Raw genomic sequence first — 24,856 nt, forward strand, 5'->3', positions numbered from 1 at the left:
CAAGGTTTGTCTCATACCATCTACCAAAAACAAGCACATTTCATTAGTCAGGTTTGAACAGTCGAGTGTACAATAACAAGTTATACCAGGGTTGCCCACCTTCTGATGCTTGACAGCCAGCAAACCTTCAAAGCTTAAATATGTGACATGTCTCTTCAAATCCTCTGGATCTTAGCCGCAATAGAGAATTCCCAGTAAGTATCTCAACAAACTTCCAAATACATGTCAATCCAAGAATCAACAGTGGCATCAAGTGACCAATCATACCAATTCTCTAAGCTAAGCAAAAGTTGTGAAGTGTTGAACATGAGCTCATTGCCTCAGCCTTCCCCAATGCAAAGATGGTGAAATATAGAGCTCATTGGAAATATGTGCTTCTGGAAAGAACTATTACAATCCTCTCTACAAAGACTGTTGCGCACATCAAATAACCTGCTATCTTCCATTGATGTGCTCTCAACATTAAGCTCCCAAAGTGTCAAGGCCAATTTCTAGCATCCGTTTTTGCTTTGCACTGTCTATGCTATAATGGGGTTATAAAAGCGGTATAATATATACAGCATTGGCACCCAAGAATTTTGAAGCAAGCCCTTGATTTTTAACATTTTCAAGAACAAGAGACAAATCTTGTTGATTTTCAGTAATAGCCAACTCTAGATTGCTTTGTTCCTCTTTTCTACATGCAAAAGTTGCTGGCAGTTGTGGTGTTCACATCCAACGTCCTACAAAAACCTTGGGTCTATTGCCCAAGCCTTGTCTGTTCACTAGTTGCAAGAAAATTAAAATAAAAACAAAAAGAACTAATTGATGGGAGCATTACAAATCATCCCTTACCATGCATAACAAAGGTTGAAACTCTTAGCTCGTCAGAAGAAAAACAAGCTAAGTGTTTGTGGATGTTTGACAAGGATGACCCATCTCTAAGCGCACAATTCGACCACTCCACATCCACTAGAGAATCTACAACATCAAACCTGGTCAAGTGTAGGCTGCTCTTCCTCACTTGGTACAATTGACGAAACCTTCAAGACATGCAATTATGGGTGTGCGAGATCTTGATAAACATGTGGACTGCCCATTGCACTAGTTTCATAACCCTTTCCAACTGAAGATCTGTACCCAAATCCTATCTCTGAAGTATACATCATAATATTAGGCAATGAAAATCAAGTAGAAGCACTCTACAAAGAAAACTAACCTGTTTCGGGCTATGAATCAAGTGCCTCAAAATGCAATGAAGTTACAAGTGTCAACAGTGCTCCCCAGTAGCAAATCCAGCCCTACCATTACCTACAGCCGACGGTCCCACCTGATTTAGAATAATAGCTTGAAGAACATACAAACTAGGATATTGGGGTTGACCAAAATCAAGGTCTCTATACACTTCTTTGGAGCCGGACTCGTCAAGTGAAATACCCTCTCCTCATGAGAACAAATACGGGTTCAATTGTTAAAACCTGGAAAGGAGTGAATTAAAAAAACCTTTGTCTTTGCATACTATAGAAGCACCTTGAAATAATTCTAGCACAACAGCACTTTTAGTGCCATACCCATGAAGACTTGCAAGTGCTTTGCATACTACCAAAGATCTTGGTTGCATGAAGCTGTTCAGATCGTATTTGGAGCTGGGTTGGAGTGATCATAGTTAAATTTCTTGTAACATCTATGTTGAGGGGCTATCTTGAATTGCCTCAAGAAGATTTCTTGCACCACCAAAAATGGAGGAAGCCCCACTTGGATAGGGATATCCCATATTTCCATCTACACCATCATCTGAACGTACTATGTAGTTTCTCCCCTTGGCCAATGTAGCTGTCGACGCTAAAACTCCCCTTGGCTATAGCAAGATAAAAAAGGTTCAGTTACGATCTTGAAAACAAATCATATAAAGAGAACTCCATTCTCTTAGGCAAGAAATCAGGTAAGCGTTTAAAAACATACAAAGAAAAATCCACCTCTCAAAGACTTGAGGACACAAAAGAACACGAACAAGCGGAAACTACAAAACTTTGTAACAAAACTCAAAAGAAGGGAAAAATCAGGAGCTCATAGCTCTAAATAAAGTATGAAAGTTGGAGACCTCATAAGCTCTTAAGAGGTGAACAAGCTCTGTGTAGCAGATGATAACCAAAAGCAAAATAAATAATCAAGCTATTGTCCAAAAATGAAAATTTTCATTAAAAAAGCAACAAAGAGAGAAGCCAGTGCCTCTAAGCAGAAAAAGACATCAATTTAGAGAAAAGCTCAGATGGCCCTTGAGCAACTTGTGAAGGTTCCATAAAAGTGCCATTGATGTTCCCCCAAGGTTCAGACCCAGTTGTTGCAGAATTATCCCAACAAAAAGAAGATTTCCATGGGCAAAAGGGGTTTTAAGAAAGTAGCTGGATAGAAAAAATCACACTTGGAAGCTGAGGATGGAAGGTAGCCGCTGTCTGACAGAAGAAACATAAATTTCGTCAAGCACACTTTGCAAGTGTGAGAGAAAGAGGGCTAGAAGTTAGACTGTCGAGCCTGACATAAGAGCACCGTTCGTTGTGGAATGCTGAGCAAAAGCAGATACAACACCAAAATATATGAATCTTCACTCCCAAAATCTACTCTGTAGGCTGCAAACCACCCAACAAGCACGAGAGAGAGAGAGAGAGAGAGAGAGAGAGAGAGAGAGCACCTGATCTCTCAAAGGACAGTCGAAGCACCTACAAATCATTAATAATCAAGGACCTATAACTCCCCGCAGAAGAGAGAGGACCTGCACCGTGCACGTAGAAACTCATCGTTCTGGAAAACGGTAAAAAGCGACAACTGCATTCCACGCAACAGTCCACATAACCCTCTAGACGCCAATTTTTAATTTAGCAATACCAACCTAACAACAAAAATAGAAATCCTTTTCATGCCCTCCACCTAAAAAACACACCCTTGTCCAACAACTTCCCATTGGCCTAAGCCCCTATGGCCATGCTAGCAAATTTTCTCCCCATAGACCCTGCCTTACGACAGTGCCAATAAAAATAGCGAGAGAGAGGTGGGGTCTATCTGCCGATGTGCTTGGAGAGAGAGGGAATAGGCCTACTTGGGCTTGTGTTATCACAGAGAGAGAGAGAGAGAGAGAGAGAGAGAGAGCAGAAGAAGGAGAAAGTTTTAACATCGTAGGAAACTATCCCAAGAGAGCACGCTTGAAGGCACATGTATCCATCGCACTATGATAGCGTGGTCAGCCGACAGCCCCAGATTGCATCACCACTTCAGACGATGGGTTTATAAGGTTTTGATGAAGTGGACGACCCGATGGGTTGCAGGCGGTCGGCTTAGAGAGAGAAAGCAATGAGAGCGATTGCCGGGCTGATGTGAGCGTCGAGAAACTGGCTAAAAAAATTGGGCATCCCATGACTTTTAAAATTAGGCCGAAATTCCCCTCTAATTTGTGAACATTCCCAATATACCCCTAAAATTTCAAAAATTCCGAGTAGGCGACCAAAACGTCTTTTTTGGGTTCATTAAGTGGCATCTACGGAGATGCTTTGTTGCTTTAATATCAAAAGGGAGTGGGAGAAATTATTTGGGCAGGGCTGAGGACACCTGGTGGAGAGAGATGAAGAGATAGAGTAGATTTTTTAATGTGGGTCAACACAGGAAGCGATTGCAAAAGGATTCGTAGGGCCGAGTTGCAGAGGGGCAGTGCTCGTTTGGAGCGGATCGCCCGGGTATAAGAGGCGCAAACTCTTTATCTCTCTCTCTCTCTCTCTCTCTCTCTCTCTCTCTCTCTCTCGCATCATCATTTTGGGATAGATTTGCCCCAATTTTACCACAATCTAATGTTTATGGCAATGGGGATCTATCTTTAAGCGTCTCACAAAAAATTATTCACGAATGAGCTCACAAATGAGGCATTTGTGTTTAAAAATGGTGAACAGTTTCAACGAAAGTGGCCTCAATACCACCAACAATCCTAGCTCTATCATCTTCTATTATCTATTGAGGAGAACCAATCTTCCGATGAAGAGTTGCAAAAGAAATTGTTCTTGATTGGCCGACATGAACGAGCACCCACGCACGTAGATGAGACATGGCCACAACCAACTCAAGCGTGCACGCGTAGAGAGAGAGAGAGAGAGAGAGAGAGAGAGACTCCTCCCTCCTCACAAGCCCATGGTGCAGCCTAGTCAGCCCAAGAGCTCGTAGGCATCATGTGAAGGCGTTGATTAGATTCGGGGTGCTTGCCACGATGGCACAGTTGGTCTCCAGTCACGCCAAAGGGGCTACTGCCCGTTGACCAAAATGGTGGTCAGCATGGAGCTCACACGGCATTGAACCTAGTGACTAGGCTCTCGAACTCTCCAGCGCTCTACCACCTCACCTACATGCCCAGGAGGAGTTAGAGTAGATAATAAGCTTGAACAAGGTGTTGTCCGCAAAAACCATCGTGACTGGCACAACCGGTGGGGAAGAGAGAGAAGAGGGAGTGGGGTTGGTTTAGTTTTTGGGCGGATTTTTTTTTTGGTCAAAACTCACAATATGTGGGTGAATATATTAGCAAAACCAAAAAATTACATAAACATATGTGGCTCAACACGAGCCACGGAGACAGCCAAACCGGACACAACCAACAACATCATAGAATCCACCATAAGCAGACCATCCATACATCGGAGGAACAGGGTGCCACCCTCGACATGAGAGCCAACCAAACTCAAAGGATTTAGACATGCCATACGGGCAGGGCCCAGAAACCCCATCACCAGAAGTAGCCTCATGAGGTACCACCATGCAGACTTTGCTGCCACCAGAAGCCCGCATGTCAAGGGGAAAGCTGACGAATAAAGCCACAGAAGAACCAACATATCAACCATAAAAACTCGACGGCATTAAGAACACCGTCAAGAGAGTAGGTAGGCTCAAAGCCAACAACAGACCACCAAAAACAATGCCAAATAGGCTTTCGAGGTCAAGCCTAATATCTGTAGAGAGGACGTGGCGATGCCACCAAGACGGAGAGGCCTGCCACACCCCACCTCCTGCCGTCAGCCATCTCTAGCACCAACTGCATGCGAAGTCCCAAGCCCCAACAACGACCGTCCCATCACCAGATAGCCAAGAAGAACCAGCATGTGCTGCACGATCCCCTGAAGCAAAGGCAAAGAGGGCCTGCCTCGAACTCGGTACCCATGTCGAGCCACGCACCCTCAAACCGGCCTCCACCGAAGCCGAAACGATGTCCCACTGCTACTAGCAGAGCGCAGATGTTCCCCACAGAACTGCAGAAGGCCCCCACGGAGCCTGTAGTCCTAAAAGAAAGGGTCGCCGCATCCTTGTTAGAGGAGCAAGGGTTGTCCAACTAGTGCTCCCTCCCCCGAGAGCACCCTCAAAGCCGAGACCTATCCCCGTCTCACCCCATCCTCAGAGCAAGACATGCACGAACCCTAACCCTCACATCTTGTGGGTATGGGTATTAAGAGTCTTTCAAATCAGGGAGGCATTTTATTTTAAAAATAGAAAGTTATCTTCCTTTCAATTTTACAAATTGAAAGCAAACTCTCTGCATAGCATTTTCTTTGATTCTTCGGATAAAAACAAAACCCACATTGTGGCAAGCTTCATCAATACTGACAATAAATCTAGCTGTGGAAGCTACTTGACTACAGCGACCTTAGATTTATTGAGTAACCAAAGCAAAAAGTCAATTAAGCCTGTGCTATCGAAGTGCGTGGAGAGAGAGAGAGAGAGAGAGAGAGAGAAACAAAAGCCCACATTTGTGGCGACTACTCAAATAAGGTACATGTTGGCATAAAGGGGCGTATATTGGAGGAAAGGGACCTGTCGTGGTCATTTATTGCATGGTTAGCCTAAGAGCATTGTTTTCATCCTCGAGCTCTAGATGCATCCACTTGTCACATGGCTGTATGTGTCCCCCGCCCCCCCCCCCCCCCCCCCCCCCCCCCCCCTCTCTCTCTCTCTCTCTCTCTCTCTCTCTCTCTCTCTCTCACACACACACACACACACACACATATGGCTAGTTCTTGCATGATTGAATTATCCTTGGTATATTTTGTTGGGACTGTTGGTCGGGGGTGCCCTTGGTGTATAACCGGCTTGGATTGATTTGAAATTTTTTATTAAAAAAATTAAGTGGTACCTAATGGTATCTAAACCTTGGTGTAAAAATGGGGTGAACGTTTTGCCTGTAACATTTAATGGCCTAAAATCTTATGTGTAGCGGAAATTAGCATGAACATAGTGAGCATTTCATTAGAGTTGATTCCTAATGAGAATTACAAGAGTGCTTGGGTGGAGAGAGCAACAAAAAGCATAACACCTAGTTAGATAGCATCGACAATACTTTCAAAAGAGAGAGCAATTAAGCTATTGACAACAGTTGAGGACCGGATTTGCATGGAGCCGGTCCCCCCTCCAAAAGGCTTTGTATTATGGTTTCTCCCATCAAGAGAGACATTGTACAATACAATTCTTTGTGTTCCTTCAAGACTAGCTAGTGCAATGAAGATGGAAGCTTCATACACCAAGCAAAACACTTAATCAAACACAACTTGAATTATCCCCGTTCTCAGACCCAAGACCTCACACACCTTCGAAGATGGTGAGAGCTAGCAGGGTATGAGAGTAGATTGAGAGGAAAAAGAAGTATCTTACGAGAAAGAAGTACATCTCCTCACATAATCACTCATATTAGCATAGCTTAGCTTAGTAATTAGCTTGGTAGAGAAGATGAGCATGCATTGAAGCTTGGCTCTTGGTTGGATTTGCATCCACATGCCAAGAGAGTGTTGATGTAGGCTTCTATCTCACAAGCTTGGAGTAGGTGATGAGCTCTCCATTAAAGCTTGGGAGGAGATAGAGTATTTTTCCCTTCACACATGGTCAAGTGTGAGAATGTGTGTGTCAATGCCAAGCAAAAAATCAGCCCCCCCTCTCTCTTGGGCGAGCCCTAGCTGCTAAGTTAGGCTGGCTTTTGCCTCATTGGACCTCCCCAGGTCAAGCCAATAGGGATTAAGCAGCATAAGTGATAGCCTTCTGACATGTGTCCCCCTTTCCCCTTTTGTGAGAGCTTTAGATAATTAAATAATTAAACTAAACTCTCATTGGACCCCTTTGCCTCCTGGCCAATAGGAATCAGGCAAGCCATGGGGCTCCTGAATGCTCATTGGACCCCTTGGGAGACTGCCCAATAGTCTTCTAGGACACTTAATTCTTATTGGTTTCTTTTATTAAATGTTTTTAAATTAATTAAACTAGGTTTACTCTAGCTTAATTCTCATTGGTCCACTTCAAGGGTCTTCCAATAGGAATTGGGCACACCTTGTGGGCATCTGGCCTAGGGAGCTGACATGTGTCCCTCATTCCCTTTGTGTAAAGGGAGCCTGTGTGTGTGTGTGTGGTTTTCTCTCTCATCCCCTAGCTTTGGGGCTCGCCCCCTCCCATGTAGGGATGCAGAAAGACTTTTTGGGTACACACTTAAGCATCCAATTTTCCCTAAGATTGACCTTTGGACACAACCTTTGAATTTTGGAACCTTAGCATTTTGGAAGTCTTAATGGGCTGAACCTTAGGGTCTTTTTAGCCCGTTGTTTCACATGGCTCTTTTGCAGATGGCCCCCCCTTTGGATCCCTATTTTCCCTCCTTTGGATCCCTACTGTGGCCGGTCTGCTAACTTAACCAATATTCTAGCTTTTTCTCCCTTGGCACTTCCCCACATTAAATGATCAGTTTAATATGAGAAAATCATTTAGGAGAATTAGATATTGATTATTATGACATTACCTCTCTCTTGAAATCATAGTCGTCCTCGACTATGGTGTAGAGAAGATAAAGCATATGTATGAGTCCTTTTCTTAGCGGGTAGAGGATCCCTATGTTACCCTACGACATCATTCCATAATGGATGACTAGTCCATTTGGCGCTTGAGAGCCTGAGGCTGCCGCAAGCATGTCTGCACATTAGTCCTATCAGTCTTCCATAGTAGAGTGACAAGCTCTACTTGGTGTTTGGGAGACGTCGTCTCCACAAACTTGATCTAAGCATGCATACTACTTTATTTTTGTGCACAAATAAAGAAAAAGAGAGTCTTATAAGACAAAAATTTTTGTTCATTTTTTAACATTTTGTACATTTGCTTACTCTTGGGAAGCATTGTAAGCATTGACAAGGTTTAGGTTATCCTTTAATTGTATGCCTTGCATCCATCTAGCATCTTCAAAAGGATAATTCTTAAACTTAATAAGATATCGTCGGATAGTCTTACCGCCTCTTAATACCTTGTCTTCATGTCGGAGAATGGACTCGGGCTGCAGCACCTCCTCGTGGTCCTCGATCTCCGGTGGGTCTTCAATAGTTGGTTCTTGAGGTGGCTCTCCTTTGTAAGGCTTTAAGAGGCTCACATGAAAAGCATTGTGTATGAGCCAATGATTGGGCAACTTAAGTTGATAGGCCATCTCATTGATTGGCCTAAGAATCTGGAAGGGACCATAGTACCTTTTTGCTAGTTTAGCATAGTACTTTTGGTGGCCCGTAGGATTCTTGCCCGTCGTGTGCCTTAATCGAGCCTTGGGAAACTTTAACAAGACCCAATCGTTTTCTTTAAAGGCTTGGGCTCTTCTGTGCTTGTCAGTAGCAGCCTTTTGCCTTTGCTGTGAGATAGAGATAGCATCCTTAATCTTTTGGAAAGATTCTTGTAGGTCTCGGCTATACTCATCTGCAGCGAAGATCTTCCCATGTACCTTAAGTAGCAAGGGACTTTTTGATCTTCCCTCAATTACCTCGAAAGGTGCTTTTCCTGTAGAAGTATGTACAGTGTTATTGTAAGCATACTCTACTAAGGGTAAGTACTTCTCCCATTGGGATCTTTGATCTACTTCCGTTACATAGGCTTTTAGTAGATCGAGAATAGTTAGGTTAGCTATTTCACTTTGGCCATCAGTTTGTGGATGATAGGCCGAAGAGAAGTTTAGCCTTGTTCCTAAATTCTCAAAGAGACCCTTCCAGAAATTACTGGTCATTCTAGGATCTCTATCCGACACTATGGACATTGGCAAGCCATGGTACTTGAAAATTTGCGAAATGAAGAGGGTTGCCATTTGATGGGCTTTGATAGTCTTTTTGACAGGTATAAAATGAGCTTGTTTACTGAACCTGTCTACTATCGTCCATATTCCCGTATTCCCATGGATAGACTTAGGCAATCCAAAGATAAAATCCATGGATATGCTCTCCCACGGTGAATTAGGGATTGGCAAGGGTTGAAGCAATCCAAGTTGCTTCCCTCTATCAAATTTTGTCTTTTGACATACCACACATTTGGAAACATACTCATGTATGTTCACTTTCATGGTAGGCCAATAGAAATATGTTTCAATTCCCTTTAGGGTAGACTGAATCCCTCTATGCCCCGCATATGGGGGAGCATGAGATTCATACATTACTTTCTCACGTAGTGAGTTAGTAACGCATAGTCTATTGCCATAGAGAAGATAACCATCTTGTAAAGTAAATGGTTCTTCTTTCTTCCCTAATGCAAGGGCTGAAATCACATCTCTAAAATCGGGATCAATAGCATACTCATCTATCATTGAAGATAGATCATTGTGAGTTGCTATGGAAACCGCATTCACTCTCGGTCGTCTTGAGAGTGCATCGGCTACTTGATTATGCTTGCCAGCAATGTGAGCAATATGAAAATGAAATTGCGAAAGGAAATTTGCCCACCTCATTTGTTTGTCGGAGAGCTTGGTCTGCGTCATGAAGTACTTAAGACTTTGGTGATCCGTTCGCAGAATGAAAGGAGTCCCCAATAAATAGTGCTTCCATGAGTCTAAGGCATGTAGAACTGCAAGGAGTTCTTTTTCGTATATGCCTAGAGCTTGCTCAACAGGGTCGAGCCTTCGACTCTCATAGCCTATGGCGTGCCCTTCTTGGAGCAAAACAGCCCCAAGGCAATCACCACAAGCATCACATTGGACCTCAAATGGTTTTGAGAGATCCGGTAGTGTAAGCACAGGTTGAGAGATAAGCTTTTCTTTAAGCTTTTCGAAAGCATTGTTCTCCTTAGCAGACCACGTATACCTAACATTTTTCTTTGTTAGGTCATGTAATGGTCCCGCAATTTGTGAGAACTTTTCTATGAAGCGTCTATAGTATGCACACATACCTATAAAGCTTCTTAGTTCATGAAGATTCCTTGGTTTAGGCCATCCTTTTATTACCTCTAACTTGGATGGATCCATTTGGATTCCATCTTGAGAGATAATGTGACCTAAATATTGAATCTCTTGCAAGAAAAATTCACTTTTCTTTCGATTAACATAAAGTTTACTCTCTCTTAAAACTTGAAATATTACCTGGAGGTGTTGCTTGTGTTCCTCTAATGAATTAGAGTAGATGATAATATCATCAAAGAACACTCCAGTGAAGGTTCGATGAGGTCTGAACAGCTTCTCCATCAAGCGGTTAAATGTGGCTGGTGCATTAGTCAAGCCAAAAGGCATGACAATGTATTCGTAAAGACCAAATGTAGTACGAAATGCGGTCTTTACAATGTCTTGATCAACTATCCTTATTTGATGATAGCCACTTTTTAGGTCAATCCTACTGAAGTAGGTCGATCCTTGTAGCTTATCAAATAGGTCTTCTACCCGTGGAACGGGAAACCTATTCTTGATAGTGATCCTATTTAGTGCTCTATAGTCGACACACATACGATATGTGCCGTCTTTCTTTTGCACTAATAGCACAGGTGAGCAAAATGGAGATGAGCTAGGCCTAACCATGCCCTTCTCAATTAACTCATGCACTTGTCGCATAATCTCCTCTTGTTGAGCTTGAGAAACTCTATAAGGAGGTTTGTTAGGCGGTGAACTTCCTGGAAGAAGTTCAATTGCATGGTCGTCATTACCTCGTTTAGGAGGTAGCTCACAAGGGATGTCGTCAATAAAGACATCTTGAAACCCCTTGAGAAAATTGGATAACTCTAATTCCTTTTGGTTGCTTTTATTTTCTTTTGCTAAAGCATTAGGTTCATTTTGAGAATCTTTAACAAAAATCATGTACACGGAAATAGAGCTCTTTATTGACTTGTTGAAAGCTGGTGTATGTACAATGGGGATGGTGTTACCCATCTCCCTAGCATCTATATACATGTCCTTTTCCCTGAACTTAAAGGAGATTCTCCTTTCAGGAAATTTAACATGGGCAGCCAGACGATCAAACCATGGTGCCCCTAGGATTACATCCTCATGCTTGAGAGGAGAGATAAAGAAATCCTCTTTGTCCACATAGCCTTGGACATGAAGCCTCAATTTCCCGATTAAGGGAGTGACTGAAGCTTCTTGCCCCTTGAAGGCACTGTCTGCGGGTAGGATATCTCCCATCTCGTAGGATTGTATGCCTAGCTTGGTGGCTAACTCCATAGATATAAAATTGTGAGTAGAACCAGGGTCAAAGAGAATAAAAGCATCATGTTCTCTTACCTTTCCCCAAGCATGGCATAGAGGAGATCCTTTGTGGTGAGTTTGGTGAATCTCCTCCTCTTGGATTTCAACCAAAGAAGCTCTAGGAGGATCTTGGCGGTTGTTCTTTTGGGGACAAGCGCGGTACGCATGCCCTTGTTCGCCGCACTTGAAACACCGGTTATCTTTACGATAACGCTCAAGCTCTTCAGGAGAGAGTTTATTCTTTCCTTTGTAAACTCCCTTCTCTTTAGCTTTGTTGGAATTGCCCTTAGGAGACTTTTGGACATTGTCCTTCCCCTTAGGCTCATTGGAACCTTTGTTTTCCGGGGGCTTATTATTTCTTTTACCCCCCGTTTGGAAATTGATTCGCGAGGCCACCATAGTATGGTGTATTACCGCCGATATGGTATGTGGCCTTTGGGAGTTGACATACTCCGCCATTTCTTCAGTTAAGCCCGCACAAAATTGTTGCTTTTGCTCTCCAAAATCCAACTTTTTGAAGACAGTGGCTTTGAGTTGTAGGTCCCAAAACTTGTCTACATATTTGTGGATGGATTCATTGGGAGAGAGCTTTAAGCTTCGCCATTCGGTGAGTACTTTGTCTTTGGCATCGGTGACCAAAAACTGCTTCATAATGGAAGCTCTTAAAGCCTTCCATGTTCGTGGAGCTTCACCGTTGGCTCGTAGGCTAGACCACCATTGTCTGGCGGACTTTTGAAAGTGCATAGCTACATGGCGTAGCTTAGAGGACTCCGTGAAGCCCTCATCTCCAAACGCCGCATCGAATTGCTGGATAAAGGCCAAAACTTTGTCTGTAGCACCGAAGGTGCCATCATAGGTAAGGAAAGAGATGCTCTTCCCTCCCTCTTTGAATTTCTTCAGCTTGGACGACCTCTTCCATGCGGCATAGGATTTCCTATGGCCTCTTCTTTTTGATGGTTCAAAAGTTGCACCATCACTTTCTTCAGAAGATGAAGAATTTGAAGAAGGTGGAGAAGAGGGTGACCTCTTTCTCGCCTTTTTCTTGTCTTGATCTTTGTCGTCTTCACCATAGCTTTCATAAGAGGAAGAGGATGAAGAAGATGGAGAAGAGGGTGTCCTCTTTCTCGCCTTTTTCTTCTCTTGCTTTTTATCATCCCTCTTTGAATTATGACGTGGAGAAGAGTGTGATAGTCTTCTCCGTTTTGGTGGTGATGGAGAGCGTTTAGCCCGCCGTCTTCGTGGAGCCATCTCCGCCGAGGTGGCGGGAGACTCGCTTCTTTCTCGTTCCTTCGGTGGAGGCTCTTGAGTTCTCCTTTGGGAAGGAGATGCATCATCAAGAAGTAAGTTCTTGAGCCCTTCATATGGATTCTCTTCTTCTTCCCGAATCGGAGAGAGACCTCTTTTGGTAGTCTCACAAGGAGGCTTCCTAGGTGTTCTCTCGTCATGGTGATGAGCTTGGAGAATCCCGTGAGCACGGAGCTGCCGTTGCACTTCACTTTGGAGAGATGGATTGCCCATGGCTTGTTGAAGCCTAGAAACAAGATAATTAACAAGCATTGAAGCATCATTAGTAGCTTGCTCATGAGCAAAATCAAAGTTATCAACATTAATTTCACTCTCTTTAATATTGTCAGCCATTCTAACAACTTTTAGGTGTAAACTTTTTAGGTGTACTTTGGCACTTCAAGCCCTAGTTGCTACTCCTCTTTACCCCTTTAGAAAAAGCACTCAAGCTACTGTACCCGCGGCTCGAATACCATTAATTGCAAGGAATAGAAGAGAGGGTCTTTCGACACCAAAACAGCACCGGCTCCTGTCAAGCTTCTAATAGCTCAATAGTGGTTAAGCCGTAGGCAAGCCCCGTAGGACTCCACTATTAAGACCATAGCTCTCGACGGTGATGCCCCGTTAACTGCACAAAGGCAGGCGCACTGAAAGGCTGAAAAATCCCTATTCTACTTACTCACAGGCAATTAATAATACCAACCATTTGTAGCTAGCTTGAGGACCTCCCTTCTTGAGCAAGAAAAGAGAAACCTTGAGCTCTGATACCAATGTAACATTTAATGGCCTAAAATCTTATGTGTAGCGGAAATTAGCATGAACATAGTGAGCATTTCATTAGAGTTGATTCCTAATGAGAATTACAAGAGTGCTTGGGTGGAGAGAGCAACAAAAAGCATAACACCTAGTTAGATAGCATCGACAATACTTTCAAAAGAGAGAGCAATTAAGCTATTGACAACAGTTGAGGACCGGATTTGCATGGAGCCGGTCCCCCCTCCAAAAGGCTTTGTATTATGGTTTCTCCCATCAAGAGAGACATTGTACAATACAATTCTTTGTGTTCCTTCAAGACTAGCTAGTGCAATGAAGATGGAAGCTTCATACACCAAGCAAAACACTTAATCAAACACAACTTGAATTATCCCCGTTCTCAGACCCAAGACCTCACACACCTTCGAAGATGGTGAGAGCTAGCAGGGTATGAGAGTAGATTGAGAGGAAAAAGAAGTATCTTACGAGAAAGAAGTACATCTCCTCACATAATCACTCATATTAGCATAGCTTAGCTTAGTAATTAGCTTGGTAGAGAAGATGAGCATGCATTGAAGCTTGGCTCTTGGTTGGATTTGCATCCACATGCCAAGAGAGTGTTGATGTAGGCTTCTATCTCACAAGCTTGGAGTAGGTGATGAGCTCTCCATTAAAGCTTGGGAGGAGATAGAGTATTTTTCCCTTCACACATGGTCAAGTGTGAGAATGTGTGTGTCAATGCCAAGCAAAAAATCAGCCCCCCCTCTCTCTTGGGCGAGCCCTAGCTGCTAAGTTAGGCTGGCTTTTGCCTCATTGGACCTCCCCAGGTCAAGCCAATAGGGATTAAGCAGCATAAGTGATAGCCTTCTGACATGTGTCCCCCTTTCCCCTTTTGTGAGAGCTTTAGATAATTAAATAATTAAACTAAACTCTCATTGGACCCCTTTGCCTCCTGGCCAATAGGAATCAGGCAAGCCATGGGGCTCCTGAATGCTCATTGGACCCCTTGGGAGACTGCCCAATAGTCTTCTAGGACACTTAATTCTTATTGGTTTCTTTTATTAAATGTTTTTAAATTAATTAAACTAGGTTTACTCTAGCTTAATTCTCATTGGTCCACTTCAAGGGTCTTCCAATAGGAATTGGGCACACCTTGTGGGCATCTGGCCTAGGGAGCTGACATGTGTCCCTCATTCCCTTTGTGTAAAGGGAGCCTGTGTGTGTGTGTGTGGTTTTCTCTCTCATCCCCTAGCTTTGGGGCTCGCCCCCTCCCATGTAGGGATGCAGAAAGACTTTTTGGGTACACACTTAAGCATCCAATTTTCCCTAAGGTTGACCTTTGGACACAACCTTTGAATTTTGGAACCTTAGCATTTTGGAAGTCTTAATGGGCTGAACCTTAGGGTCTTTTTAGCCCGTTGTTTCACATGGCTCTTTTGCAGATGGCCCCCCCTTTGGATCCCTATTTTCCCTCCTTTGGATCCCTACTGTGGCCGGTCTGCTAACTTAACCAATATTCTAGCTTTTTCTCCCTTGGCACTTCCCCACATTAAATGATCAATTTAATATGAGAAAATCATTTAGGAGAATTAGATATTGATTATTATGACATTGCCTGGCTAGATTCTTGGTTTCATTGGATAAGCTTTGAACCCTAGGTGAAATGATGCCTTGAATTTACTAGAGGGTGGTACCTTAATGGTACCTAACCCTTGTAGTTAATAAAGGTTATGTGCTTGTGGCGGGTTCCATGGCTCTGCATACCCTGTCTTTCTCCGGTTAAACCCTTGGTGGCTCCCTCTTGGCTAGTCTGCGCTACTATTATATCTCATGCCCCCCTCTCTCTCTCGCTCTCTCTCACTCTCCTCCTTCAGGCAGTGCTGGTTACCTCTTCCTCTTGATGTTGGGCCCGCCTTATAGTGCAGGTGGTCGCACATTGTCGGGATACCCACACGCCTCTTGACTATTAGCCCCACTTCCCACGAACCTTAAGAGCTAAGCAAAGAAGGCTTCTCAAAAGGCAAAGCTTCGCACTTCAACAAGTGGACTTTATAAGGTTTTCAAAAGGCTACTCACATGACAGAGCACCAACCTTTTTTTGCAATGTTTGATTTTATATCTATCATCACGGATATGAGCATGTGCTCATGTACAGAGTTCTAGACACTGGCCATGGAGAGTCTCCAACTGCAAAGACCGCTCCAAGGCACCATGGGGAAATTCAAAGGTTCACTTCGAGGGAAGGGAAAACCGGCAACAATATCATTAGCATCCGCATTAGTAGTTCTTTTATGTCAGTATTTTTGCATTGCACTTTTTTTCTCAATAAACCTTGATTGCACAACAAAAGGGGGGAAACAAGCACTAGTTCAAGGGGAGGATACAAAGACAAAGACCATGAAGCAGTTGAAGACAAAGCAGTGAAAAAGACAAAGGTGCTCTTGAATTAGAGAGAAGCAATATTTTTTCAAGATTTTGCTCTTGGATTAGAGCATTGTTTTTGCTCCTGGATTGAGGTGTGGCTCATGGATTGGAGTGTTATGATGTTTGTCTCCTATATTGGGGATATATGTTGTATGTGCTCCTGGATTGGAGTGTTCTCTTTCTTCATCAAGTTGTAGCTTAAAGTTCGAGGGGAGGATTCCTCTTTTATTTTCATCCTATGTGGATACCATGTGTCATCCTTACTGGATAAAGAACCTTCATTGTATTGTCCTAGTCCAAACCTCAAGGGGAGGATTGTAAGGTGTGAGCTTTTTCCTAGAGTCAATAGAGTGTGAGTCGAGGAGAGAAGAGGTGGAATTATCCCACATGTATTGATGCAAGGCTACTTAAAGCTCATTTCATGAATAAGCAAACCCATTCCATTTTGCATTACATCTCTCTTGTTTATGATGAGCTTGTGATGGCTTAACAAATACTCGAAATTGTGTTTATGAGTCCAAGGTAATTGATCTTGGAACCTAATTTGCTTGACTGATAATCTAGCCAACACACACTCTCTTGTGTGCACAATGTTTATCTTTCATCCACCCTAGCTAGCACAATCCCATCCCAGTCATGATCTTGAGCTCTTGCAAGCGCATGCATACGCGCGTGCACAACCAAGAGAGCACACAAAATGGAGGTGGAGGCTAAAATTGCTTCTTCTTTTTCAATATCAAAAATGATGATACGGTTTACAACATAAGTGGGAGATACAACATAATAAGAAACTACGCACAATGAAATTTCTAGGTGAGTGAGATAAGTAGCCATCACTCTCGGTAGGTAGACCGAGTTGATGAAGTCTATCTATAGTAGCAATGGCAATGATCCTCATATCCGCTACCTCGTGGTAGTGATAAATGTATAGGAGAAGTCATCCAAGCATACCATGTATTGAGATTGATACCTCAACACTCCCCCTCAAACTCAATGCCATCTCTTGTACTCTAAGCATAGCTCAAAATTACCTCAACTTCTCTACTTGCAAGACCTTTGTGAGAATATTTGTGGACTGCTCATATGTATCCTTGTACCTACGATCGATATCCCCAGCCAATACCATGTTAGCGATGAAGGTTGTAGGAGGTTTTTGATGTCTTCCTTGACCTTCTTTGCATAGTTTGAGTTTATCTATACCTCTATAATCTTACTTGTTGGGCATCAAGTTTAAGTGGTATTCTATGCTAGTAAACTTTAGGATTGACTCCCTTCAAATCGTATGCTCCTATACTCTCTTCACGGTCGTCTCCCTTTAAATCCGTATGCTCCTAGGCAAAAGAATCTCTTTATTTTTTAAAAAGTTGTCTGCCTTTTTCTTTGACCTTTGGTTTTATATGTTTGTTGATTTTTATGGCTTTTGGATTTGAATCAGTGCAAAGGTTCCACTTCTCTACCCCTTGATCATCAAATAATAGCCAATTGGATAACGTTTCCATCTGGCTAAAGATTCTACCTCCTTTTTTGTTTGTATCTCAGTTACATACTCATTACATATCCATTATAAGACATGTTTGTATTGAATGGGATCTGATCTTTTTCAGATAGTGACTGACCATCGCCTTTTTGTGTTTCACTATTTATATGCCTGAACTCATTACATATCCATTATAAAACATGTTTGCACTGAATGGGATGTGATCTTTTTTAGAGAGAGACTGACCTCGCCTTTTTGTGTTTCACTCTTTTGATGCCTGAACTTTGTGTTAGCACTCTCTAGCTTGGTCCTTCTAGGTGTATTGTGTTGAAGCTATGACCGATGTCTAGTTTGATCCTTCGGAAGCTCTCCCATCAAGATTAACTAGTTGTTCCCCTAGACTTTATCCAATGAAATCTTAGGATATTGTTGTTGTTGTTACTTTTGAGTCCTTCTTTGATCTAAAAGGCCTACGTTGATATCAATCTCAGCTATTGGGAATATATTCATTGAGATTATCATTCTTTTGATCTTCTTCATACCATACTTCTGACATAGCTCTGCAGGCCTCATTGCTTTCTTCCATGTTCTTCTATTATTCATTTTGACTTGAGTTTTTTTTGTTGGCCCTTGTATGGTGAGTTTCTGGCTAGCCTAATCATGTATGAATCTTGCACTTCTTAACTAGGACCTTCCCAAAAGCTTACTATAAGCACCCTGCACATCCATTACTAGAAAAATCGTCTTGAACTTCTTTGAACTCACTTTGGTCTAGAGATTCTCAATTAGGACACTAACTTGTATAATTCTTTGATCTGCCATTTGAATCTAGAATGAAGCAAGCTTCATCTCTATGATCTTGATTCTGCTTGATATGTTCACCCAGGATGTTGACACGAGTCTCTCCATCCAAAATGACTATCCATAAAGGCCCCCATTGCTTTCTTTCTTAGTGTCAATTTGGATTACAAGTACCTCATCATCCTTAATCTCCAACTAGTCAACTGCCATTGCATTCGAATCCTTTTTCCTTTGCACCTTGATGGACATTTCCACCTCTGGAAAAAGTCTTGTTGACGTCATCTAGCTCGATAGGCAACTTCTACATTATTTTTCACACATTTACATATATTTCATCATGCTCAAAAATGCTATTTGAGTTGGATGATCTCCCTTCTGGAAAACTATCTGCGCAATGCCACACATGTACTAGCCTCCTTTGCCTCTTGGATGATGTATTTTTTGATGGAAGTCAAATCGTTCTTTCCAAATATATATTTTTTCCAAACCCTTTTATCATCATTCTCCACATCAAATCTGGACTCTTCATGTTAGAACCAATTCTTGGAATATCACAAAGTTTTGCACACTAGGACCAGTTTTTGGGATTTCAATTGTTTTTTAGAACTTTGCCTCCAGGCGTCTGGGCCACTGAAGTTACCGGAGAAAGCTTCTAAATGGATATGGCTTCTAAGAACTCAAGCATCTTTGGCCTATGTCACTAGTCCACTTCTTTGGCTTTCCCTTAGCCTACCATATTACCCTTTGCTTATCCTATGGCTGGCTCTCTTCACTCTACTTGGGCTTTCTAACTGGTACCTCTTGCCATATTATTCAAAGGCTTGGACATGAACATCTCGTCATCCCTTTTACTACCTTTGAATGTTGAAAATAGAATTTTTACGTCGTTGGTCTTTTCTTGGTGTCTAGGTTTGTCATGGTAAACTATTTTCCTTTGATGTATGGATTTGTTAGTATCCATCTCTTGTTGGCTATGTTTGACATAGTTATCAATGTCTATCTCCCAAAGCTTGTATTTTACATGGTAATCTTCATCAGTCACTATTATTGTTTTGGGATCCTTATCCTTGTGTGGTTTTGTCATTGATTCAGAGTGCTTGTCCGGTGTTGTTTGCCTAACTCAGTGGCATCAATATTGACCTTAGTTGTGCTTGTACCTGTGTTGTTTGCCTAACTCAGTGGCATCAGTAATGACACCTTAGCTTTTTCTTTTGTGACAAAATGTCAAGAACTATGTGAATAAGAGCGTCTCTCATCCCTCTTTGAATGCCTTCTCCTCAAATGCTTTGATTGTTTAGAAGCTTGATGTACGTCAATGTTTTTATGTGTGCTTTTGCTTCTGTCTCCTCTCCCTAAGAAGTTGAAGATCATAAGACTCCGGATTTACCCTTTGGCTATAGTGCTGATATGATCATGGTCCTCAAAACCATTCTTGTGGCTCTCCTTCCTCGTGGTGGGCATCATGCATGCGTTATGAATGGTTGAGTAACTCCAAATCCTAACTTGGGTGAGTGGTTTTTGTCAAGAGATTTAGCTCACCATGGTGCTTGCCAAGATGGAATGAGCTAGATCTTGATAAATATTTCAATGTTAGGCTCATAGTAATTGAATAGGATCAAATGACTAGATGATCTAATGAGATGCTCAAGCTTTAAGTGAACTCAAATGATTAAATGACAAACTCAAACTTCAGATCCTTGACATCAAACTTCAGATTGATGATTGGACAAAATTGAAATAGAAAGTTTAGATTATGAGACACTTATTGAAGACAACCCAGAAAGTAATTAGGTTCTAAATTACAAAGTATATATGATACAACTAATCATTACTGATTGCTAGTAAACTCTCCTAGGCTCTACAATTACAAGATATAGGAGTTAAGAATCTCAAGAAGCAAAGCAACTCAAATGAGATTATTGAGTCCTATTTATAGGTGTCAACATTGGGTTTTGACTACTTTGTATAGTTGTACATTAAAGAACTTCTTGTTTGCACCTCCATGTCTGCTACTACTGATAGTAACTTTGTAAATCCTCAAGGTGGAGTCCAGAGAGGACCAATGTGAGACATCTCTCTAAAGTAAATAAGATATTGTTCCCAGCAACTACAACAATGGTCATCTATCCAATTGGATCTAGGTTGTTGACTTTTATTTTAGCTTTGAATAAGATCTTAGCCATTTCTCTGAATGAGGCTCATGACTAGCCTTGTTTGGTTGCTCCTTCTCTAGAATCTTTGATGCTTGGATGACAATTGTAGAAGGTCATTTGTATACTTCATGAATTGCTCCAATTGGTCTTTCCACACTAGCTCATCATTTCTATGAAGTTGGCCACGTCTTCCTTTAGCTCAAAAACTATGTCTTTCTTTGCATTGGTGTTGAGCACTGTCCAAGCTACCCATAGAGCATTAGTATGCTCATGCCAATCACAAAGCTAGTAAAAAATATGGGCATAGGCCATTTGACCACAGGTTTTTTGTATATAGGATAGATAACTCAATAGAACTTTGGTAGCTTAGCTTCTTGCATAGGCAAGGAATATATTAGTACAAGTGAACCTAAGATGGATTCAAAGTAGTGCATGACTATTTCATTTTGAGCGAACAACATTTTTCTAGCAATTCTCACCAAATTAAACTAGCATTTAAGGGATTATTCTAGTTCCCTTACTATGATTAGTGTGGCTCTATTTCTACTGGTTGATGCATTATTCTCCAGTAAAATATGCACTCTATGAAACAATTATTTCCTAGCAATTTGTAGTGTTCCAAGTGTGGTCTTGAGTTCATGTTTGATTTTCTTCATGCACTTATAAGCAGGGAGATGTCCTAACAACATTTTCAGTTGAACCTTTAGACTTTGGGTATTCAATAGACTATGGCTGGTCTTCAATTTGATCTAGAGTCTACTCTATCGGACTAGTCAACCCTCTAGGACTAGTCAACCCTCTAGGACTAGAGGTGTCTGTGTCATCATCATCATTATCATCATTGTTTGATTTTGGGAAAGAAATGAGATCAAGTTCTATAATATCATCGTCTTTATCCTCTTTATCTTCTTTTGTCCTCTTGATCTTTTTCATCTTCATCTAACACTTGTCTATTTTTTCCCTTAAGGTGCTCGATTAGTGTCTGATTTGCTAGCAGGGTCCCCCAGGTCAGTTTCCATGTTTTTCACTAGGCTTGCCAAATACTCTGGAATCAAATTTATATTCCCTTCAAAATAAATAATATCGACGAGAGACTGGTAGATATATTTGTCCTAAATAACTTACTTTATGACACTATTTGTTGCTTTCAAGGTATCGATGCTTGCTTGCTTTGGGGTGAAAGTGAATTCATATTAAGCAATTTTCTTTTGAATATATTGTACTAAGTTCTTATTTTGAGTATCTAGATTGGAGTTTATGGCTTTAAAATCTTCATATTCATATTTTAGCTCCTTAATGGACTTCTAGTATTGCTCTCCATTCTTTTGTTCTTCTTTTAATAAACCTTGGAGCTTGAGTACTTCATGTTTCCATTGAGCTTTGGTTCTTATCTCTTGTGCCAATTGCTTCTTGTGGGACGCGTGTCTAACCTCACTACCCTATCTTATTGCAGTATTAGCGAGAACCACAATTAAATTGTCAATCCATGGGATGAAGTTGACTCGACTAGTGCATAGAGGCTACAAGAGGGTGTCAATCTCTTGAAAAACAACTAACAACTCGTATCTAACTCAAGCTACACTCAAGTGACTGAAATCACTAAAAGCCAATCGCTCATCGCCAAACAAATCACATCCGTTGTAGCATCAAATGACATCCAAACGTAACGAAACTTCTAGGACATGTTTATAAGACCTAAGCACACATGCTTATGGTCTCAAACGCCACTTTAGGTCAAGTGTCAAAATCGTGATTATTAACAGCACTGGATTTTCGACCTAGTTGTTTTCGACCCAGAATGCATCTAAATGCTTAGCAATGATGCCACAATACCCCTCCTATTCTTAGTTTTTTATTTTGAAGTTTAAATTCCTAGTTATGATGAAGTTAAGCCGGAGGTCAACGACGCCAAAAGCTACAAATTACTGTGATGTGCTTACATCAATGCGTAGAGCTCTTACCTGCGGTTGCAATGCAACAAACACAACTGCAATGTGACAATCGGGGAGGGAGTAGGAAGCATGAGAAGGAGACAAGTGAGCGTTGTTAGCTCACGTTGTCGGGGGATTTGTGTTCGAAAGGTGAGCCGGGAAGGCGCGGGGCCTCTGGCTGTGAGAGGTGTGAGGAAGACAGTTGCAACAGACACAATGAATGTAGACAAAGCTTGAAGTTAACAGCTTGAACAAGATCCTGAAGCTTGGTTATCATTAACAGTACCGCTGCTTACATTATTTAAAACTCCTTCCATGATTAGAGTGGCTTGGAAGCTTGGATTAAAGTGGTTTATGGTGTCTTTGATTAGATTGGCTATGGAAGATTGGATGAGTGGGCTATGGAAGCTTGGCTTGTGATTAGAGTGCTCAAAGCTTTTGGCTTCCTCCCCGCTAATACAGCAGAGCACAAAAACTTGAATATCTCTCAATCGGTGCAGAATTAGCCTCTGTGCGTGAGATGCAAAAACACTCAAAACGCCCTTTTCCTTCTCCTCCAAGCGGGCCGTTTTGTCCAGAAACCTGTTTTATAAAAATTTTCCAGAATAGGACTTTTTTGGCCTCCCTCATGCAAAGATGTGAAGTCGCTCACACACTTTCCTTTTTACCACTGACCACATGTCTTCCTCTACTCAAGTTGCCTTATATGTCCTAAGAGCCTTTTCACATGTAAAATCTTTTCTTCAAGCATAAAATCTCTACGCTTAGGCCTTCATAACCACATAAAGCATACAATGTCTGGATCTCCTAACTTGTTCTCCAGCCTTGGTCACTGCTCAATAAATGTGTGTGCTTCAAATAGACTTTTTTTGTTTCTCTTTACTCTTTTTTCCATCGTGGAAGCGGAGCTGCACGACATCCACCCCCTCTGAACCTGCACAGCCTCCGATCTGTGCCAACCGGTCTTCAATCTATATGTGCTATAATCACCTTAAGCGGCTTGCCATCAAGATCACATAACTGGTAAGTATATGTAAAACAAAATAAGGCTTAAACCATAGCATCAATGGTCTAGCTCAATTATTTGGTAGTTGTCCATCGCAAATCTTTGAACCATGTATGTCGTGTCTCCAAAGCATTCAATTATGAAAAACTTGTTTAGTGAACCCCGCCAGACTCAAGTGATCCAGTTAATGATGCACACGACTTGACCTGACCATCAAGATCGCTTTAGGGAACCCTGTCAAGCTCAAGTATGTCTTACTCTGTCTGCACACGGAATAGTCGTCAAGTCCTTTACTTCAAGTTCTGGTAGCAGAACCAACTCAAAAGATGTGAAGATACTTTATCAATTGTCCAAAGATGTCAACTGGAAGCTAGCCATATAAGATTACTGACCACAAAATCCAATACTCTTTTCTTGATAGCATAAATAAAAAACAAAACCTAGTGCTAGGTAACCTGCTACAGGAAAATAAATGGTATCTTTGAATCTGCAAGTTGCTCTTCAATAGCTCCCAGGATCAAATGGGATAATAAGAAACTGCCCCAATAGTGGAGTAGCATAATATCCACATAAGCACACACATCCTGTATCAATCAACTTCAAGAATTTCTACTCCAAATATGCTATTCCAGGATCTAGCAGAAAGAAACCACAATATATACTCAAAAATACCCATCCATAATGAACCTGCCTTTGAAGATCTTTCGAATCACTTGGATCAAATACCATTAAGATCACATAGTATTGATGGCCTCCACAATATACTAGAGCTTCACCTGAAGCATAGTGCAGCAGCCACATCTCATAAACTTCTGGTAACTTAAGGTCGTTACCAACAAGAATTAAAAAACTCTGACTCCCTTTTACTGGTAGCCAGGACATCACTGACATAAGAATTAGGAATAGTATCCAAATCCAGCCACATTTGGCACATTGCCCAAAGAAATGAAAAATCCTGAGCACTTTATGCATTATCAGGGATGATTTAGCATCATCACCCCCTCTAGCTTCACAGCCATTACGAAAAATCTTAGGACTTTCTGGACCTGTATCATCAGAGAGATTTTTACCTGTCTCTTGAGGTTGATAATGAATAATAGCTTTGTCCTGAAAATCTTCATCCATAAGATCCTTGGAAACATCACCCATGGAAGTTGAACCTGCTTTTTAAAATCCGAGTTTACAGCCTCTTCAAAAGCTGCAATCATCCGATCTTCTGGAACATTTCGGCTCTTCATCTTAGCTTCATAACATGCAATAAAACCTTCTGGATCATATCCCTGAAAAATATAATATTGCTCCCGAACAGCATCAAGTTCTAGCTTTACAACATCATCAATCTGCTTTTTTACCTGCATGGCTTTTGCTTCTTGTAGATACTTCTGAACCAATTCCATCATTTTTGGCAAATCTGTAACTGCTAGATTTTTATCAAATCCATTGGCACTGAAATCTTCAATCAACTGCTTTAACTTTTCTGGCATCTCCATCTTTACCTCCCACCCTGGCTCGTTTCGCGTCGGGTTCACCAAGAATGTCGGGGGATTTGTGTTTGAAAGGTGAGCCGGGAAGGCGTGGGGCCTC

At 41.8% G+C, this 24,856-nt stretch overlaps 1 pseudogene; it reads right to left on the bottom strand.

Annotated features, from left to right (window-relative positions):
• Positions 1 to 11: 11 nt before the first annotated feature.
• Positions 12 to 17,030, bottom strand: LOC147418065 (uncharacterized; annotated as a pseudogene).
• Positions 17,031 to 24,856: the final 7,826 nt, after the last annotated feature.

This window comes from Adiantum capillus-veneris, chromosome 30 (genome assembly GCF_014529385.1).
Source record: "Adiantum capillus-veneris isolate H3 chromosome 30, ASM1452938v2, whole genome shotgun sequence".
Classification (NCBI taxonomy): domain Eukaryota; kingdom Viridiplantae; phylum Streptophyta; class Polypodiopsida; order Polypodiales; family Pteridaceae; genus Adiantum; species Adiantum capillus-veneris.